Source organism: Ursus arctos, unplaced genomic scaffold, assembly GCF_023065955.2.
Source record: "Ursus arctos isolate Adak ecotype North America unplaced genomic scaffold, UrsArc2.0 scaffold_25, whole genome shotgun sequence".
NCBI lineage: Eukaryota > Metazoa > Chordata > Mammalia > Carnivora > Ursidae > Ursus > Ursus arctos.
The window spans coordinates 35489890-35509167 of NW_026622930.1; the positions used below are offsets into that span (position 1 = coordinate 35489890).

The window sequence follows — 19278 nt, forward strand, 5'->3', positions numbered from 1 at the left end:
ATCTTGAAATAAGATCAGTCTGGGTCATCTGGTGGTATCTTCTTCTCTGTTAGAGAAAAAGAAGGAAAAATGCCGTTCCAAAGTTAAAAAATTTTTCTTTTTACATGTTATAAAAGCACAAGACCGTGTTCATTTTTCAAGAACAATGGCGACATCTAGTGGACAAAATGCTTCAGCAATTTACCAAGGAGATAAACATTTTCTATTTTTGTTGTAAAGAAAAAAATATGTTTCTAAAAATTTGTTGTCCCTCAGTACATGTTTTCTTAATATGTATAAATACAGGTCAGTGGCCACTGATAAAGGAAGTTTCCCACATTTTTTTTTTTTTAAAGATTTTATTTATTTATTTGACAGAGAGAGACAGCCAGCGAGAGAGGGAACACAGCAGGGGGAGTGGGAGAGGAAGAAGCAGGCTCATAGCAGAGGAGCCTGATGTGGGACTCGATCCCGGTACACCAGGATCACGCCCTGAGCCGAAGGCAGACGCTTTAACGACTGCGCTACCCAGGCGCCCCCGGAAGTTTCCCACACTTACACTAAAATGGCTCTCAGTGACTTGTGTGAGCAGGGCCTTGGTCCTCACAGATATTAGGTAATACTCTGCATCCACAAAACTTGTCTTAACATGGGAACAAGATCTGTTCCTAGCCACCTTTCTTCCCTCCATCAGAACTCTGAGGAGGTGTTCGGACAATAGCCACACTTAAGGGAAGGCTCTGATCATACCCCTTAAAGGTAGTTAGGAGATAATAGTGAAATAATATCTGTTAAAGACCAGGGTTGGAGTCTGGTTAGCATCCAGCATGGGAGAAGATTATTAAAGTCAGATTTCTAGGTAAGATCTGTGTCTGCAGAAAAGGGGCTTCTTCATTCTATATTTTAATATACTAAGCTAGATCACATGTAACTAAATAGCCAACTAAATAAAGCCATCAATAGGGGCGCCTGGGTGGCACAGCGGTTAAGCATCTGCCTTCGGCTCAGGGGGTGATCCTGGCGTGATCCTGGCGTGATCCTGGCGTGATCCTGGCGTGATGGGATCGAGCCCCACGTCGGGCTCCTGCGCTATGAGCCTGCTTCTTCTTCTCCCACTCCCCCTGCTTGTGTTCCCTCTCTCGCTGGCTGTCTCTCTCTGTCAAATAAATAAATAAAATCTTAAAAAAAAAATTAAGCCATCGATAAATCGTTCTTTGATCTCTTTTAGGGTTAGTCTGGCTAAGGAGTCTTAGAGAACTCCCCTGCCCTTCACTAGAAGACATGATTGGTTCTAATGTATAAAAGGACACCTGAGCCTGGCGACTAAAGAAAGCTCCCCACTGTTCAGTGTCTACTGAAGCAAGGCGTGATGCTAAGATTGTATATACATTAACTCATATCAGGTCTAATACACGCAATCCTGGTGTGTAGGCATTATTAAATCCATTTTTATAGATAAGAAAAATGAGGCTCCAAACCCGTTACATAATTTAAGTAGCAGAGTCAGAGAGCAAATCTCAGTGATTTCAGTTCTAAAGCCCATTATCTTTTCAGGATATACATTGCCTCCTGCCATAAAAGTGGAAGGAAAAGAAAATGGAAGCCATTCTTCTTCATTAGTGTCTAGGACACTGATAAAGCACATTCACTATTATCCTACAACGGAAAAATAACACATTTCCTCCCCTGCTTTGTACTGTCGAATTTGGCATATTGTATCTTTTTCAACTTCAGGAGGAGAAATTTGCAATGATGCTGCTCCTAGTTAGACCTTTAAAACTATCATAAAATTTGGTTTATATTAGCAGAGAGGTGGGAGCATGGTTACTAGAACCCACTGCTTAAATATGAACCCTGGCTCACCTATTTACTTGCTGCACAAACTTGAACAGCTACTTAACTTCTCTGGGCATCAGTTTCCTCATTTGCAGATGGGATTCTAGTATCAATTTTTGTCTATGAAATAATAGGCTGTTGTGAGTATTGAGCAGAGTGCTTAGCGCAGTGGCTTGCACTTAACAAAGGCTCAGTATCATCCTTATTGTTGGAATTGTTTCAATGTTAAAAAGTGACAAGTTATTGAATTTCTTTATTTTTAAACACTTTATTGAAGTGTAATTCACATAACATAAAATTCACCCATTTAAACAGTACAATTCAATGATTTTTAGTAAAGGTACTGACCTATGCAGCAAACACTATTCAGTCCTAGGACATTTCCATCGCCCCAAAAAGTTCCCTTGTGTCCATTTATAGTTAATCCCCACTGCCATCCACAGCCCTAACCAATCACAGATCTGCTTTTTGTCTCTATAAATTTGCCTTTTCTAAACATTTCATGTAAATGGAATCATACAATATATAGTCTCTCTGTAGTATATATTAGTAGCTAGCTCCTTTTAATTGCTGAATAGTATTCCATTGTATGGACATGGACAATGTATTCAACAGCTGATCAATATTTGAGTTGTGTCCACGTTGGCTATGCTGAATGATGTTGCTATGAACATTCCCATGCTAGTCTTTGTGTGGACAGATGCCTGCTGTTCTCTTGGGTAAGCTTTAGGAGTGAAATTATTGGATCATACAGTAAATCTGTTTAACTTTTTAAGCAACTGCCAAATTGTCTTCCAAAGTGGCCACATCATTTTACATTCCACCAGGAATGTATGGATTACTCTTTCTCCACATCCTAACACTCGGCATGGGCTGTCATTTTCATAGCCATTCTAGTTAGCATGTAGCAGTATTTCGTTGTGGTTTTAATTTGCATTTCCCTAATGGTTCATGATGTAACACCTTTTCGTGAGTGTACTAGTCACTTACATATATCCTTGAGTGAAATACCTACTCTTCTATTCATTTTTTAATTGAGTTGTTTGGCCTCTTTTTAATGATTGCAGAATCAATATGGAATTATTTAGATTTTTAATTTTTCTCTGTAACATTTTGTAGTTTTTAGTGTATAATACTTGCATTTCCTTTGTTGATTTTTCCTAAGTATTTTTATTCTTTTTGAAGTCCTAGTAAATGGCATCATTCACTTTTAGATGTTCATTGTTAATATGTAGAAATAGAATTGATTTTTGTATTATATCCTACAACCTCAATAGGTTCATTATTAGTTCTAATAATTCTTTTTGTGGATTTGTTAAGGTTTTCTATGTATAAGTTTATATCATTTACAAATAAAGACAGTTTATTTTTTCACTTCCAATCCGACTGGCATTTATTTATTTGTTTATTTGGTCACCTGATTGCAGTGGCTAGAATCTCCAGTTAAATCTTGAATAGAAGTGGTGGGAACAGATATCCTTGTCTTATTCCCTATCTTAGCGGGGCACATAATCAGCCTTTCACCATTAGGTATGTTATATGCAGGTTTTTTGTAGATGCTTGTTATCAGATCAAGGAAGTTCCCTTTTTTTTATTAGTTGAGAGTTTGTTTTTGTTTTTGTTGGTTTTTAAAAATTCATAGTGGATCCTGGATTTTGCCAAATGCCTTTGCTATGTTTATTGAAATCATCAGAATTTCCCCCTTATTCTACTAGTGTGGTGTGTTACATTAATTGACGTTTGGATGTTAAACTAACCTTACATTCCTGGGGTAAACTCAGTTGGCCATAGTGCATAATGTTATTCATATGTTGCTAGATTTGGTTTGCTAATATTTGGTTGTGAATTTTTTTGGTCTACATTCATGACAGATATTGGTCTGTACTTTACTTGTTGTGTCCTGTCTGACTCTGGTGTCAAGCTTATGCCACACTGAGAATGGGGGAAATGCTCCCCCCACTCTTCCATTTTTTGGAAGAGTTTGTGAAGGATTGATACTAATTCTTCTTTAAATTTTTGATAGAGGGGCACCTGGCTGGCTCAGTCAGAAGAGCCTGTGACTCTTGATCTCAGGGTCATGAGTTGGAGCCACACATCAGGTAGAGAGACTACTTAAAAAAACAATAACTTAAAAAAACATGCTTGATAGAATTTACCAGTGAAAGCATTGGACAGGTTTTTCTTTGCAGGAAGTTGTTGTGTTTTTTTTTTTTGTTTTTGATTTTACTAATTCAGTATCTTTACCTGTTACAGATCTATTCAGATTTTATGTCTGCTCTTTTTTTAAAAATATATTTTATTAAAAATAAATAATTTATTTTTTATTATTTATTTGAGAGCAACAAGCACAAGCAGGGGAGAGGGGCAGATGGAGAGGGAGAAGCAAACTCCCTGCTAAGCGGGAGCCTGACTCAGGACCCTGAGATCACGACTTGAGCAGAAGGCAGGCGCTTAACTAACTGAGCCACCCAGGCACCTTTTTCTCTGTAACATTTTCTCTTCTTGAGTCAGTTTTGGTAGCTGTGTCTTTCTAGGAATTTGTGCATTTCACCTAGGTTATCTAATTTGTTGCCACAATGCTTTCCATCATATTTGTATAAGATCCTTTTATCCCTGTAGTGTGAGCGGATATGGTCCATTTTTTTCTACTGGTTTTAGTATTCTGTATCATCTCTCTTTTTTCTTGGTCAGTCTAGCTAAAAGTTTGTCAATTTTGTTGATTTTCTCAAAGAATCAAATTTTAGTTTTATTGACTGTCTCTTTATTGTTGTTGTTGTTTTTCTCTCTCATTTATTTCTTCTCTAATCTTTTTTATTTCCTTCCTTCTGCTTGGTTGGAGTTTGACTTACTCTTTTTAAATTTTTTTTTAGTTTGATTTACTCTTATATTTCTAGATTTTTTAAGGAGGAAACTTGGGTTATTGATTTTGAGATTGTTCTTCTTTTCTAATAGAGACATAGATGTGTATAAATTTCCCTGTGCTTTAGCTGCATCTCATAAATTGTGATGTGTTGTTTGCATTTAAATTCAGTTTGAAATACATTCTAATGTCTCTACTGATTTCTTTTTTGACCTACGGGTTATTTAAAAACATTTAATTTTCTTTCTTTTTTTAAAAGATTTATTTATCTGACAGAGAGATAGAGAGAGAGAGCACAAGTAGGCAGAGCAGCAGGCAGAGGGAAAGGGAGAAGCAGGTTCTCCACTGAGCAAGGAGCCCAATGCAGGGCTCGATCTGAGCCAAAGGCAGCCGATTAACAGACTGAGCCACCCAGGCACCCCTAGAAACATTTAATTTTCAAATATTGTTGGATTTTCCAAATGTCTTTTGATTACTGATTTCTAATTTAATTTTATTGTGCTCAGAGAACATACTTTGTATGATTTCAATCCTTATAAATATACTGAGACTTATTTTATAGCCTAGTATATGGTATGTTAAAGAGTGCTCCACATATGCTTAAAAAGGCTGCTTATTTTACTTCAGTTTGGTGGAAATCTATGGGTTTCACATAGGTCAATTTAGTTAACAGTGTTTAAGACTTCTATAACTTCTGATTTTCTGTATAGTTATTATTTTAGTTTTTGAGAGTAGTATATTAGAATTTAATTCTATTTCTCCCCTCAATTCTCTCAGTTTTTGCTTCATATATTTGAAGGTCTATTCTTAGATGTATATATGTTTTTAATTGTTTATCTTCCTGATGGACTGATCATGTTATCATTATAATGTCCCTTATCTCCTATAGTAACAATTTGTTTGGTCTTAAAGTCTATTTTGTCTGATATTACGGCTACTCCATCTCTCTTATGGTTACTTTTTGCATCATTTTCTTTCAACCTATTTGTATCTATGAAAGTGTGTCTCTTATAGACAGCATATAGTTGGAGCCTATTTACTTATATCTCTGCCTTTTAATTGGAGTGCTTAACCCATTTAGATTTAATATAATTACTTTTGTGGTTAGAGTTATGCCTACCATTTTTCTATTTCTTTTTTTAATTAATTTTTTAAATTTGTTTTCTTTATGTCTCATGTCATTGTTGTTCCTCTGTTCCAACTTTATTGTTTCATATGCATTAAACAAATTACTTGGTATACCATTTTAATTCCTCTGTTCATTTTTAAGCTATTTCTTGAGTTGTCTTCTTACTGGTTTCTCTAGGAATTATGGTATGTATCTTTATCATAATTTATTTCAGGTTTATATTGACCAATTCTGGTAAATATAGCAAACTTGCTCTGATATACTTCTATTTTCTCCCTCCTCTTATAATGATGGGACAGATTGAGATTGATAATCCCAAAGGTCCCAAATACTTTAAAGAGACAGAAATTAAAAAAAAAAAATAAAATAAAAAAAGGAAAGAAATGCTGTCTTCCAGGAAAGGGGTGCACATGCCCAAAGGCATGAATCAAGAAACAGCCTGTTCAGTAGCATAAAATGCAATAGGGCAATGAAAGATGAAGTAACAAGGGCCAGATTATGAAAGGCCTTGTATGCCATTCTAAATCAATGGGAAAGTCTGTTGGTGGGACACAATTTATTTTAAAGTAAACAGAGACATGGTCACATGTGCATTTCAGTTAGAGTACTCTGACACAAATGTAGGGGGTCAATTTCAGGGAGGCACCATTAGACAAATCAGAGCTCTCTCAGTGATCCTTCCAGTGAGTTTTTCTTGATTTCCCAATGTAGTTTCTGTGAATCCTTACATGCGGTCAGGAGTCAGACCCTTAAGCCTGTACACATTCTATCTTTAGCTTGTAAAGCTCCAAAGTTATAAACTCCAACTGCTGGGGACTCACTGTACGTAAAATTATGCAAGGCAATGTTTAATTATTCAGAAGTCATCTACTGAGTTTGTATATAATTAGATACATGGTATCTCTGCTTTGTTCCTTCTTCCTGCCTTAATTTCATTTACTGGTTGATTAGCTCTTTCATATTATATATGAAGAAAAAGAAAAGGCCAGGTGAGTATGCTTTACTTTTCTATAGTTCGAGTAAAAAGTGGAGAAGTCAGAGTTTTAAACTAAGAGTTCAAATGAAATTTGTGGCTATCAGTGTATTGTTGCTAACCCTGACCCTAGCTTCTAGAGAAGATTATAATTTTTTTCTCTTTCCAATGTTCATTAGCTTTCTTGTCACCAGAACAGTTACTCTCAAAAAATATTAATAATTTTAATTAATAATGTGTGCTTCATTTTCAGTTAAAAAGGCATACATTTACTTTTGCTTTAACAGGTTTATTTCATATGAGACTATTTGAAGCTCCTCAAAACCCCCACCCAAGGAGTAATTTTGAATAAAATTTATACAGGCAGGAAATAATAAGTAATTGATAGTAACACTAACCAAAAGTTACAATTGAACTGATATATCTTGATGGTAAATACCCAAGATATTCTCTCTCTGTTTGTTTGTTTATTTGTTTGTTTAAGTAGGCTTCATGTCCAATGTGGGGCTTGAACTCAGAACCCTGAGATCAAATGTTGCATGATCTACTGATTGAGCCAGCCAGGCATCTCCAAGACATTCTCTCTCTGAATGAATGATTTTGACAGTCTATCCATCAAACTTGATAATGACATGCAACTAGAAGGTATGCTAATATACTGGTTGGCAGTCTAGGGATTGAAACAGATTAAGAAGGCTAAAATAATGAGGCAAAATAAGAGAGCTAAAATTTAACACATATGAACATTGTGCCAGTTATGAATGAGTTAAACTATATATAATAGAAAGTCTAAATTTATAATAGTTTAACCAAATATTCAATATTCATAAGAAGGAAATGTGATAGTACCCCAAACTCCTCAGACAATGCCCGAATGGTGGTGTTCCCACTGTAGGATTTTCAAACTAGGTTGTGCTCTCAGAAGGTCAGTAGAATGGTGAGAGGACTCAAATCCATGTCTGTGGAAAATACTTGAAGAGAGTAAGGTGTTTATTCTGGAGAATAACAACAAAAAAGATGTTTAAAGTACCATCTTAAGAAAGGAGATCAGATTTTCTCTGTACTACTCCAGATGGCAAAAATAGGACCAACTGGTGGACATGGCAGAGAGGCAGATTTCAGTTCAAACTGAGTTGTTAACATTAGAACACTCCAGAAATAAAGTAAGGTATTCAAGGAGATAACAAATTTCTGGTAATAACAAAAATAACGGCAATCAGCTCCTGAGGGTTTACAATGCCCCAGGCACGACTCTAAGTGCTTCACACGAATTAACTTATTTTATCCTCAGAATTACTCTAGAAGAAACTACTATTATCCTTGTTTCACAGATAAGGAACACAATTTATTTGCCCAATGCCAGACAGCTAAAAAGTGGAAGATTTAAATCCATGGAGTCTGACTCCAAAGCTAGAATTCAAACTGCTCTGTGTTCAAGCAGAAGCTTATTGACTAATGGTAGGGGTGACATAGGGTGAAGGGTGTCATATGTGGATCAGAGCCCGGCTTGGAGAAGGTAACCTACATGAGACTAATAGCTACATTTACTGAACATTTGCAGTGCATCAGGCGCCTGACTAAAAATTTCACATACATTAAAAGATAATCCAGCAAAGTTTGCAGCACAGCGATCAGTACATTGTAAATACTCAATTACTACTGTCTGTTATGACCACTTTTAATTCTCTTATATTAGATCAGTATTACTGTATCTACTTTGCTAACAGAGAAAGTGATGACTTGAGAGAGGAAGTAAATGACCCAACGTCAGAGAACAGTAACTGCTACAGCCAGCATGTGAATCGAATCTGCCTGATATTACAGCCCCATCCTTTCCACTCAGCCATGTTTCACCAGAGTACTCAACCTTGCAACCTGGAAGTTTGCTTGTGGTTCTTCGAAACCAGTAAGCAAATAATAAGTTAAACAACAAGAACAACAAAAATCTATGCAAACTTAGATGAACCTTACAAATTAATAGACCATTAGCTATCTGAAATTAAACCTTAAATAGTGTAGTAAGTATATACCAGGAGTGCAATGAAATGAGATTGGTTATCTTTTTGTTTAATTTTCAAACCCACTTATTTACCAGCTAAAGATAATTTTCCTGGCTCTTCTCTCTACAAATTCCACCCAGAAATTCCCAGATGCCAATAAGTGAAGAGAAGCTGCAAAGTTGAAGTCAAATGTCCCTTAAGGATCAGAGCCTCATGCGTATAAGTGTGAGGGGCTAGGGTCTAAAAGCCCTTGAAGAAAAGGACTTGAGACCGCCACCACAGACACAGACAACGTGCAGAGGACTGTAACTGAGATCACTGCGTAAAGCTGGCCGCAGGACAAGCTGCTCTGCCTTCAAAACAGAAGAAAAACTCCACTCATTGGTGTGTGTAGACACATACGTGGACACAAGCTAGCAGGGTAGGCCATGGATGGAAAAGGAGCCACCAAGAGAAATCGGAACCTAAAGCCTCTGCAGGGAGTGGTTGTGGTACAAATTCGTGCTGTCTTCAAGGTGACAAATTAAAAATCCCCAAATTAAAAAACTCACAGAGAACCAGTAAAATCCACAGGCCCTAGCAGAACCAAATTAGAAATGACCTGACAAGGAGATCTTCATAATCCAGAACACATAAAATTCATACAATGAATAACTCTGAGGATGAATTCAGTCAAATATTAGAAAGAAAACAATAACTACAAGGAAGATTCACCAGCCAGACACCAAGATGGCCAGGCAAGATGAAAGTCTAGTTATTATCTCCTCAAAGGAAACAAAAGTCTAAGGGAGCAAAATACAATTTGAAAAAGAACAGAGAAGAAACAAGAGATGTAAAAAAAAAAAAAAAGAAAATCCAGGAGGTGGTAACAGGAAAAAATTGACAAAAGTGAATTTGAGAAATATGAAAAATGGAATGAGAAGCTCCAAAGTGTGCCTAGTAAAAACTTCAGGAGGAGAAAGTGGAGAATAGGAGAGAAGCAATTTCAGAAAGATGATGTGGAGAAATTTCTTAGACATGAATCCTAAGATTGGAAAATTTCAATGAATCTTAATTAGGATAAATACAAGCAGATTAACACAAAGTCACACAGAAGCTAAACCGTAGAAATCAAAGATAATGAGAAAATCTTAAAAACTATTGAGGATGAGAGGTGGGGGGAGGGCAGGAGTCCGGAAACAGATTACTGAAAAAAGAATAAGAATCAGACTGACAAAGACTTCTCATCAGTAGCTATTATTAGCAGCTATAAGGATCCAGGGGGGGAAAAAGAAGTGTTAAGGAGAACAAAGCTCACCAAAGTTAGGTAAATATCTTCTTAGTAGCTACAACCCTGAGACGTCAGAATGGGGGATGGCTATGAAATAGCTCCTGCTCTGTAACCTATCTCTGGCAGGAGAGTCTGAAGAAGGCACAGGGAGAATGAAGTTTCCGTGGGGAGGAGAAGGAGTGGTAAAATAAAGTCCTTATATCCCTGCATTACTCTTTGAAACACTGTGGCAATTCTTTCTGCACAAGGCCAGACCCCTCTACAAAGTGTTGAATCCTGTTCAGTAGAATGCATGATCCCCCTACTGACCTTCCACTATTCAGACCACCTCTGATTTACTACCCCTCTCTCCCATCATCTGTTGATTAGAAACTTCATTGTATACCTTGGAAATGCTCTCTGCAACATTTCCTTTAGTTCTCCACAAAAATTCACCATGAAATGGAAACACCCATATTGGTTTTTCTGATGATGAAAGCAAAAAACACTCATGGGGGGGGGTAATCAGAAACGTGCACAGAGGGGGTCAACTTGGAACACTTCACAAACTCAAGATATACAAAAATACAGCATCCTTGTTTTCTGTAACTTCTGCTCTCATTCTGCAGATAGAGGGAGGAAGTCAGGTAGAAATACAAAACTGCCGAGTAAAGCCACCTCAGTTTCTTCTTGTTTCAACATCCTCAGTTCAGACAAGCGTACTTGGGCAGTCCTCTGGAATCCATTCCTGACCTTCCAGACGTTGACTCTCTCACAGGGTTTTCACCTCTATGTTCACTTATTCATGCTCAATCTTACTGTCTTTGGTGAGGGTCCTACTCCTAACAAATCAAGGACATTGGGGGACTAAGGATATTTTCACATATGCCAAGACAGAAAAACAAAGTGAAACAAAACTCCTTTGCATCTTTCATGGGAAGTTACTGGAGAATGTGCTCCTCTAAAACAAAAGTATAACCAAAAATGAAAATGACTTACAGCACAGGAAACAGAAGATCTACAACAGGCAAGGGGTGAAAGGAGTCACCAGGATGATAGTGAATGGAGACTCCAGGATGACGGTTGTCGCCAGATGCAACAGCAAACAAGTGCAGATTAGAGGAGATCACAGGTGCCATGCCAGACTTTTTTGGAAGATAAAGCCAAATATTTGATGCACTGGAACCTCTTGAGATTCAGACCACTGTGAAAGAGTTTGGGGCTGAATTAGTGATAAGTACATAGAAACTAAACCAATGAAAAACATGATAATTATTAACTCTGGGAAAAATAAAGATGTGTTCAGAAAAAGGTGATCATGGTACACTACTTGCCCTGGCTAGTATTTGTGTAGTCATAATTATGTAAACCCTTAAGATTAATGTTACCAGGGACACCTGGGTGGCTCAGTTGTTTAAGCATCTGCCTTCAGCTCAGGTCATGATCCCAGGGGTCCTGGGGTTGAGCCCCAACTCAGGCTCCCTGCTCAGTGGGTAACCTGCTTCCCCACTCCTTCTGCCCCTTCCCTCTGCTCCTGTGCTCTCTCTTTCTCTCTCAAATAAATAAAATCTTAAAAAAAAATGTAACTAAAATTCTGATAGAACAATTTTTGGAGGATGGGGGATAAGTGAGGATGGAAGGAAGGGAAGGGTAAAGGGAGAACAAAGAAAGTTGGGTCCCCATCTTCCACAGTAAGAAACCAATAAATAGTTTATAAAACCAAAAAAATCAAGAAATAACAATTAAGCATGTTATTTAAAGACATGGCAGTAAACATCAAAATAAGTAGCTGCAAGAGATGAAAGTGGCTGCCTCTGAAAAGTGGGTAATGCGTAGGAGGCCAGAGCACTGCTATTTTTCTTAATAAAATTTGTTGAATTATTTGATGCTTTAAACAAAGTGTGTGTATACTGTTGATAATGATGAAAACAAACAAAAAGTTTACTGAAGTTTCCTATTTGTTTGGGTTTATAAAACATTTCCACCTGTTCGATCTTGTAGATTTTTATGAGCACATTTTTCATACCAGATACACACTGCGGTGTTTTTGGATTATACTAAATCTTTCAAGTAATCCATCCCTAGCAGTTCAACAGAGATACAATTGCTTCATGAACAGGTTTGAGGTCATGATTGTAAATATTCATATTGCCCGACAGACTTAATCCCAAGTAGATCCTGAACATGAGGCATGCTGTTTTGATTAAGGGCGGGAATCAAGTGGGGTATCTTTCCCCGACTTCTCAGTATTTCCAAAACAACAACAAAAACATTCAAAGAATAGAGAATGGTGGGACTATCAACATAGAGGGTTTGTGTTCCTTAAGAATGCACACCACCATTTCAAACTTAACACTACGTGCTCGTGTTTTTCCTACACTTTAGAGTATAGCAACTTGCCACTGAATTTAGCAGATACCCATACACATGCATGCACATGCTGATAGACCTATGCATACACAGGCTGGTAGTGTGAATAACTTTAAACTTTTAATTTTGATATAATTACAAATTTACAAAACACTTGCAAGAATAGTATAAGAAACTCCCATATACTCAGCAGACTCACAAACTGTTTAAATTTTGCACCCCTAGGGAGCCTGGGTGGCCTTCGGCTCAGGTCATGATCCCTGGGTCCTGGGATTGAGCCCCACATCGGGCTCCCTGCTCAGCGAGGAGTCTGCTTCTTCCTTTCCCTCTGCCCCTCCCCACTGCTTGTGCTCTCTAATAAATAAATAAATAAAAATTTTAAATAAATCTTTAAATAAACAAATAAATAAATAAATAAATTTTGCATCACTTATCATTCTCTCTCTGACACATATTTAATTTGTTGACTTGTTTGTGCATATACACGCATGCATATCTATATGTATATATATTCTTTCTGAACCATTTAAAATCAAGTTGTTACCAGATTAGAAGTCAACTGTGCCCCTACCCCTAAACACTTTTGCGTGTATTTTCTTTTTGAAAGGTTTATTTATTTACCTTACAGAGAGAGAAGGAGTGTGAATGGTGGGAGGGGCAGTGGGAGAGGGAGACAGAATCTTCAAACAGACTCCCCAACAAGCCCCGAGCCAATGCAGGGCTCGATCCCAGGACCCTGAGATCAGGACCTGAGCCCAAACTGAGTCTGTCACTGAACTGACTGAGCCACCCAGGTGCCCCTTTTGTGTGTATTTTCTAAGAACAAGGACATTCTCTTACATAACCAGTACCTGACCCACATCAGAAAGTTTAACATGGGGGCCCCTGGGTGCCTCAATCAGTTGGGCCTCTGACTCTTAATTTCGGCTCAGGTCATGATCTCAGGGTCGTGGGATCAAGCCCCAGGGTCAGCTTTGCACTGAGTGTGAAGTCTGCTTAAGACTCTCTCTCCCCCTTCCTCTGCCCCTCCCCCTGCTCTCTCTCTCTCTTAAATAAACTAAATCTTATATAAAAAAAAGTTAAACATTGATATTATACTATTATCTAATATGAAGTCCATATTGTCCAAATTAATGTTCTTCATAGCTATTTATTTTTCTTCATCCACAGTTTAAACCAGGATGCCATGTTGTATTTAGTTGTGATGACTCATTGGTCTCTTTTAACCTAGAACAGTTCCTCAGTGTTGAGAATATAGACGAGATATTTTGTAGAATGTCATTTAACCTGAATATCTGCTATTTCATCATAATGAAATTCAGGTTATGCATTTTTGGCAAGAATGACAGAGAAGTGATGCTATATTCTTCTGAGAGCATCATATCAAATAACACATGATGTCAGACTGTTCCAATATCGCTAATGCTAATTTTACTCACTAAGTGCAAGTAGTGGCCAAGACTTTACCTCATTGTGAAATTAATATTTTTCTCTATGCAAATATTAAGTAATTTGTGAGAAAGTACTTGCATACTATGTAAACACACTGTCATATTTTCACCTACTGGTTCAAACATCCACTAAGGATGTCTCCCTTCAGCATTTCTTCTACACTTTTTTTTTTTTAAGATTTTATTTATTTATTTGACAGAGATAGAGACAGCCAGCGAGAGAGGGAACACAAGCAGGGGGAGTGGGAGAGGAAGAAGCAGGCTCATAGCAGAAGAGCCTGATGTGGGGCTCGATCCCAGAACGCTGGGATCATGCCCTGAGCCAAAGGCAGATGCTTAACCGCTGTGCCACCCAGGCGCCCCTCTTCTACACTTTTAGTTACCATTCTATTGTAAGTAAAAGCTTCCCTTTTTCTTAATTAATTAATTAATTAATTCCTTCATTCAAATCAGCATGGACTCTTGGAGTCTTATTTTATTCAATGGATTATACTCCATTTCTATCATTTACTTGCATGCTCAATTTGTAAATGTAAATAGCTAAATTTATGTAGTGAGAAAAACTTCAGGTTAGATCCTTTTCTAATCATTCTCTGAGCACTTCTCTAATTTCTGGCACAAGATATTGCTATGTTCATTTTGTTTTTTCCGTATTTTAAGAGAAAAATAAAGGAACCAACTCTGGGTGCTAGGTGTGCTTACTGCTATTGATGTGTCATTGTTTCTAGGCCCTCTCGGCAGACAAACCTAGAAAAAAATATGTACACACATTTATGTTTATGTACATATATATGCACCCTCCCCCTTGCCATATTTGTAATCTCCTTCTCCAACAGTGAGAAAACTGTTTCCATTATCCTCGAAATATTTATTTGCATAAGGATGCACTTTTAGGACTGTTAACCCACACTACTGTTAAAAGCAAACCTAGTAAGCAAAGATCATTTTTTACCTAATTATTTTTTTGTTTTTTTAGGTAAAATTTACACGCAGTGAAATATATGAATCTTGAGTATTATTTGACAACTGTATAAACCAATTTAACCCACCCCTAAGAATATTTCTATCATCCTAGAAATTTCTCTCATGCTTCTTTCCAGTGAATCCCCACCCCAATACCATCCAAGAGCAAACTGTACTGATTTTTTACTATAGATTAGTTTTGCCTGTTCTAGAACCACGTGTAAATGAATCATACATTATGTACTATTTTGGGTGTGGCTTCTTTCACTCAGTGTAATATTTTTGAGATTACAGCCAAGTGGAAGCAAATGCTTTCTGTTTCTGTTAGAATGATCATGTGGTTTTTATTCTTTATTCTGTTCGAGTGGTGAATTACACTGAGTAACTTTTAAATGTCAATCCAACCTTACATCCTTGAGATAAGAAATATTTGATCACATTGTATTGTCCTTTCTATATACTGCTGAATTAGATTTGTTAACATTTTGTAAAGGTTTGTTTTCCTTCTATGTTTATTAAAAATATTGGTCTGTAATTTTTCTTTCCTTCCTTCCATCTTTCTTTTCTTCCCTCCTTCCCTTCTTTGTTCTTTTTCCTCTTAATTTTTTTAAAGATTTATTTATTTATTTAGAGACACAGAGCAGGGGGGCGGCGAGGAAGGAGAATCTCAAGTAGACTCCCCTCTGAGAGTTGAGTCCCACACGGAGCTTGATCCCATAACTCTGAGATAATAACCCGAGACGAAACCAAGAGTTGGGCGCTCCACTCACTAAGCCACACAAGTGCCCCCCTTTTTTAAATTTTTGGTGCTGTCTTTTGCAGGTTTGGTACTAGGGTATTGCTGGCTCATAAAAAAGAGTTGGGAAGTATTCCCTCTTATCTGATTTTCTGTAAGAATTCACCTGAGATTGGGTTATTTCTTCCTTAATGTTGGTAGATTTCATCAATGAAACCATTGTGTCTGGATTTTCTTTGATAATTTTAAATAACAAATTAAATTTCTTTTCTTTTCTTTTTTAAAGATTTTTGACAGAGAGAGAGACAGCCAGTGAGAGAGGGAACACAAGCAGGGGGAGTGGGAGAGGAAGAAGCAGGCTCCCAGTGGAGGAGCCTGATGTGGGGCTCGATCCCATAACGCCAGGATCATTTTGCCCTGAGCCAAAGGCAGACGCTTAATGACTGAGCCACCAGGCGCCCCCAAATTAAATTTCTTTACAGATACAGGACCAATCTGTTTCCTTTCATATTGGACTAGCTTTGGTATGTTGTGTTGTATTTACAGGGAATTTCCTCTAAATTATCAAATTTTAAAAACGATAAAAGTTGTTTATAATATCCCCTTGTTATCTTATCAATGTCTATAGGATTTATACTGATAACTCCCCTGTCATTCTTGATATTGATAAAACCTGTGTTCTCTATTTCTTGATCTGTCTACCTAGGTGCCATTGATTTTGCTGGTCTTTTCTAAGTTTTATGTATTTAAGCAATTTCTACTCCCAACATGGGGCTCGAATTCATGACCCGGAGATCAAGAGTCACATGTTCCTCTAACTGGGCCAGCCAGGCAACCCTGCTGATCTTTTCAAATAACCAACTTTTGACATTGTTACATTTTTTATTATTGGTCTTTTTTTCCCCCCACTTATATCTGCTCTTCTCTTTATTATTTTCTTTCTCCTACTTAACTTTTATTAGCTTTATTCTTTCCTTCAGCTTTTCTTGATTCAATATTGGATTGTTGTTTTATTTATTTTACTTTTTAAAAAAGATTTTATTTATTTACTCATGAGAGACAGAGAGAGAGAGGCAGAGGGAGAGGGAGAGGGAGAAGCAGGCTCCCCATGGAGCAGGAAGCCTGATGCAGGGTGCAGGGCTCAATCCCAGGACCCTGAGCCAAAGGCAGATGCTTAACCAACTAAGCCACCCAAGTGCTCCTTGGGTCATTATTTTAGACTTTTCTTCTCTTCTAATATGAATATTTAAAGCTATGAATTTCTGTCTAAACACTGCTTTAGCTCTCCCTACAATTTTTCATCTGTTATGCTTTCAATATCATTTAATTCAAACTATTTTCCTATTTCTCTTACAATTTCTTCTTGGACCCAAGAGTGATTTACAAGTTTGTGTTTAATTTCCAAATATTTAAGAATTTTCCAGATATTTTAATAATCATTTCTAATCTAATTCTGTTATGGGCAACTAGCCTATGCTCAATATCATTTCAGCACTTTTCTGAAACTTGTTTTTTGGCCCAGTATATGGTTTAACTTGGTGAATATTCCATGTACACTTGAAAATATGTTATGCTGCCATTTTTGAGTGCTGTGTTCTGTAAATGTCAATCACTGCAATTTGGTTGATTGATAATGTTGTTCAAGTCATTTACAACCTTACCAATGTTCTCTCCACTTGTCCTATAAATTATGGAGAAAGACACGCTGAATTGCAAACTATAATTGTAGATTTATCTGTTTCTGTTTTCTGTAATGTCAGCTTTTCCTTCCAGTATTTTTTTTTTCTAGAGAAGGAGAGATGGGAGGAAGGGACAAAGGGAGAGGTACAGAGAATCTTAAGCAGGCTCCATGCCCAGCCACAGAGCCCCATGTGGGGCTTGATCTTGCAACCCCGAGATCATGACCTTAGCCAAAATCAAGAGCCAGATGCTTAACTGAGAGCCATTCCTTCAAGATTTTTAAAGCTTTGTTATCAGGTGTACACACATTTAGTATTATTTCTGTCTTTTTAAGAAATTGACTCATCTATCATTATGAAATGTCTCTAGTAATATTCCTCATCCTGAAGTCTACTTTATCTTATATTAATTGTTAATCCAGCTTTTTAACAACTCACACTTTCATGGAGTAATTTTTTCCATTAAAAAAAAATTTAACCAAGGGGCACTTGGGTGGCTCAGTTGGTTAAGCAAGCAACTCTTGATCTCAGCTCAGGTCTTGATCTCAGGGTCATGAGTTCAAGCCCTGCATTGAGCTCCACGTTGGGCATGTAGCCCACTTAAAAAGAAATTAACCTATGCATTTCATTTTAAGTGAGTTTCTAACAGATAGCATGCAGTAGGTCTAAACAATCTTTGCCTTTTAATTGGCATGTTTAGTCCATTTATATTTAATGGAATAATTGATGTGGTTTGGTTTAAATCTATCATTTTGATGTTTCTTTTCTATTCATTTAATATGTTCTTTGTTCTTTTATTTTCTCTGTTCCTATCTTCTTTTGGATTACCTTTAACATTCCATTTTATTTTTTTTCTATTGGATTATTAGCTATACCTGTTCTGTTTTTAGTGGATGCTTGGAGTTTGGCATTTTTAACTAATCCCAATCTACCTTCAAATAATATTATACCCCTTCACATATAATGTAATAACCTTACAAAAGTAAGGTTCTGTTCCTATCTTTATGCATTATTGTTATACTTTTTACTTCTACATATATTATAAACTCTACATTTTTATTTTTGTCTTTTATTTAAAAAATAACTTGGTTTTAAAAATTAAATAAAATGAGGGGTGCCTGTTTGGCTCAATTGTTTAAATGTCTGCCTTCAGCTCAGGTCATGATCCCAGGGTCCTGGGATCAAGACCCATGTTGAGCTCTCTGTTCAGCAGGGAATCTACTTCTTCTCCCTCTGCCTGCTGTTCTGCCTGCTCTCTCTCTGTCAAATAAATAAATAAATAAATAAATAAATAAATAAATAAATAAAATATTTAAAAAATTAAATAAAATGAGAAAAAGTCTTTTATATAAACTTACAAATTTACCTTTTCTGGCACTCTTTATCCTTTTGTGAAGATCCACACTATCTTATACTCCTTCAAGTCTGCTGGTGATGTATTCTCTCAGCCTTTGTCTGAAAATGTCTTTATTATGCCTTCAAATTTTGAATGATATTTTTGCCAAATATGGATGCTACGTGGTACTCTGGAAACTACTGAGTATTGTTCTATTGGATAAGTTAATTGGAGTCGAATTCCAAACTCTGTCTCCTCTATGGTCAGCAGCAACAGTAATCTCTGCTTCGATCTCCTTTTAGCCTGCTTCTTTTAGCCATGCTGCTTGGAGTCTCCCTGATGAATGTGCAGAACAGAAGTCAAAGATTTGGGTTGAATCTATATGCAGAATTCACTACTCTTCCTATGTGGTTATCTCCTGTCTAGGGTTTTCCCCTTCAGTTTTCAGTCATTCTAACTTCCTCAAAGACTAGCTTTTTGCTTGAGTTCTAGTTGTTCCACTCTGCATGCACTGGGGAGCACTCTTAGGAGAAAAGCCATAAAAACTGCAGATATATTCCAGTGACTTTCCCTTCTTTTAAGGGTCGACTTCTCTCTATTTTCTGGCAGCTTTGGTCACTCACTCTCCAGTGTCTTCAAGTAAGTATTATACTTTACCTAAGGTTGAAAATTGTTATCTGCGGGAGCATTGGTCCAATGTGAACTACTCTATCATTA

At 37.0% G+C, this 19278-nt stretch overlaps 1 long non-coding RNA gene across 1 annotated transcript in view; it reads right to left on the reverse strand.

Annotated features, from left to right (window-relative positions):
• Positions 1 to 7626: 7626 nt before the first annotated feature.
• Positions 7627 to 19278, reverse strand: part of LOC123000373 (uncharacterized) — a 64590-nt gene continuing 52938 nt past the window's right edge. Inside the window, exons 7-8 of the long non-coding RNA XR_006408336.3 lie at positions 11026 to 11230; positions 7627 to 7772 (exon numbers count right to left, since the gene is read on the reverse strand). This is a non-coding gene — a long non-coding RNA (uncharacterized LOC123000373). The remainder of the gene's footprint in view (positions 7773 to 11025; positions 11231 to 19278) is intronic.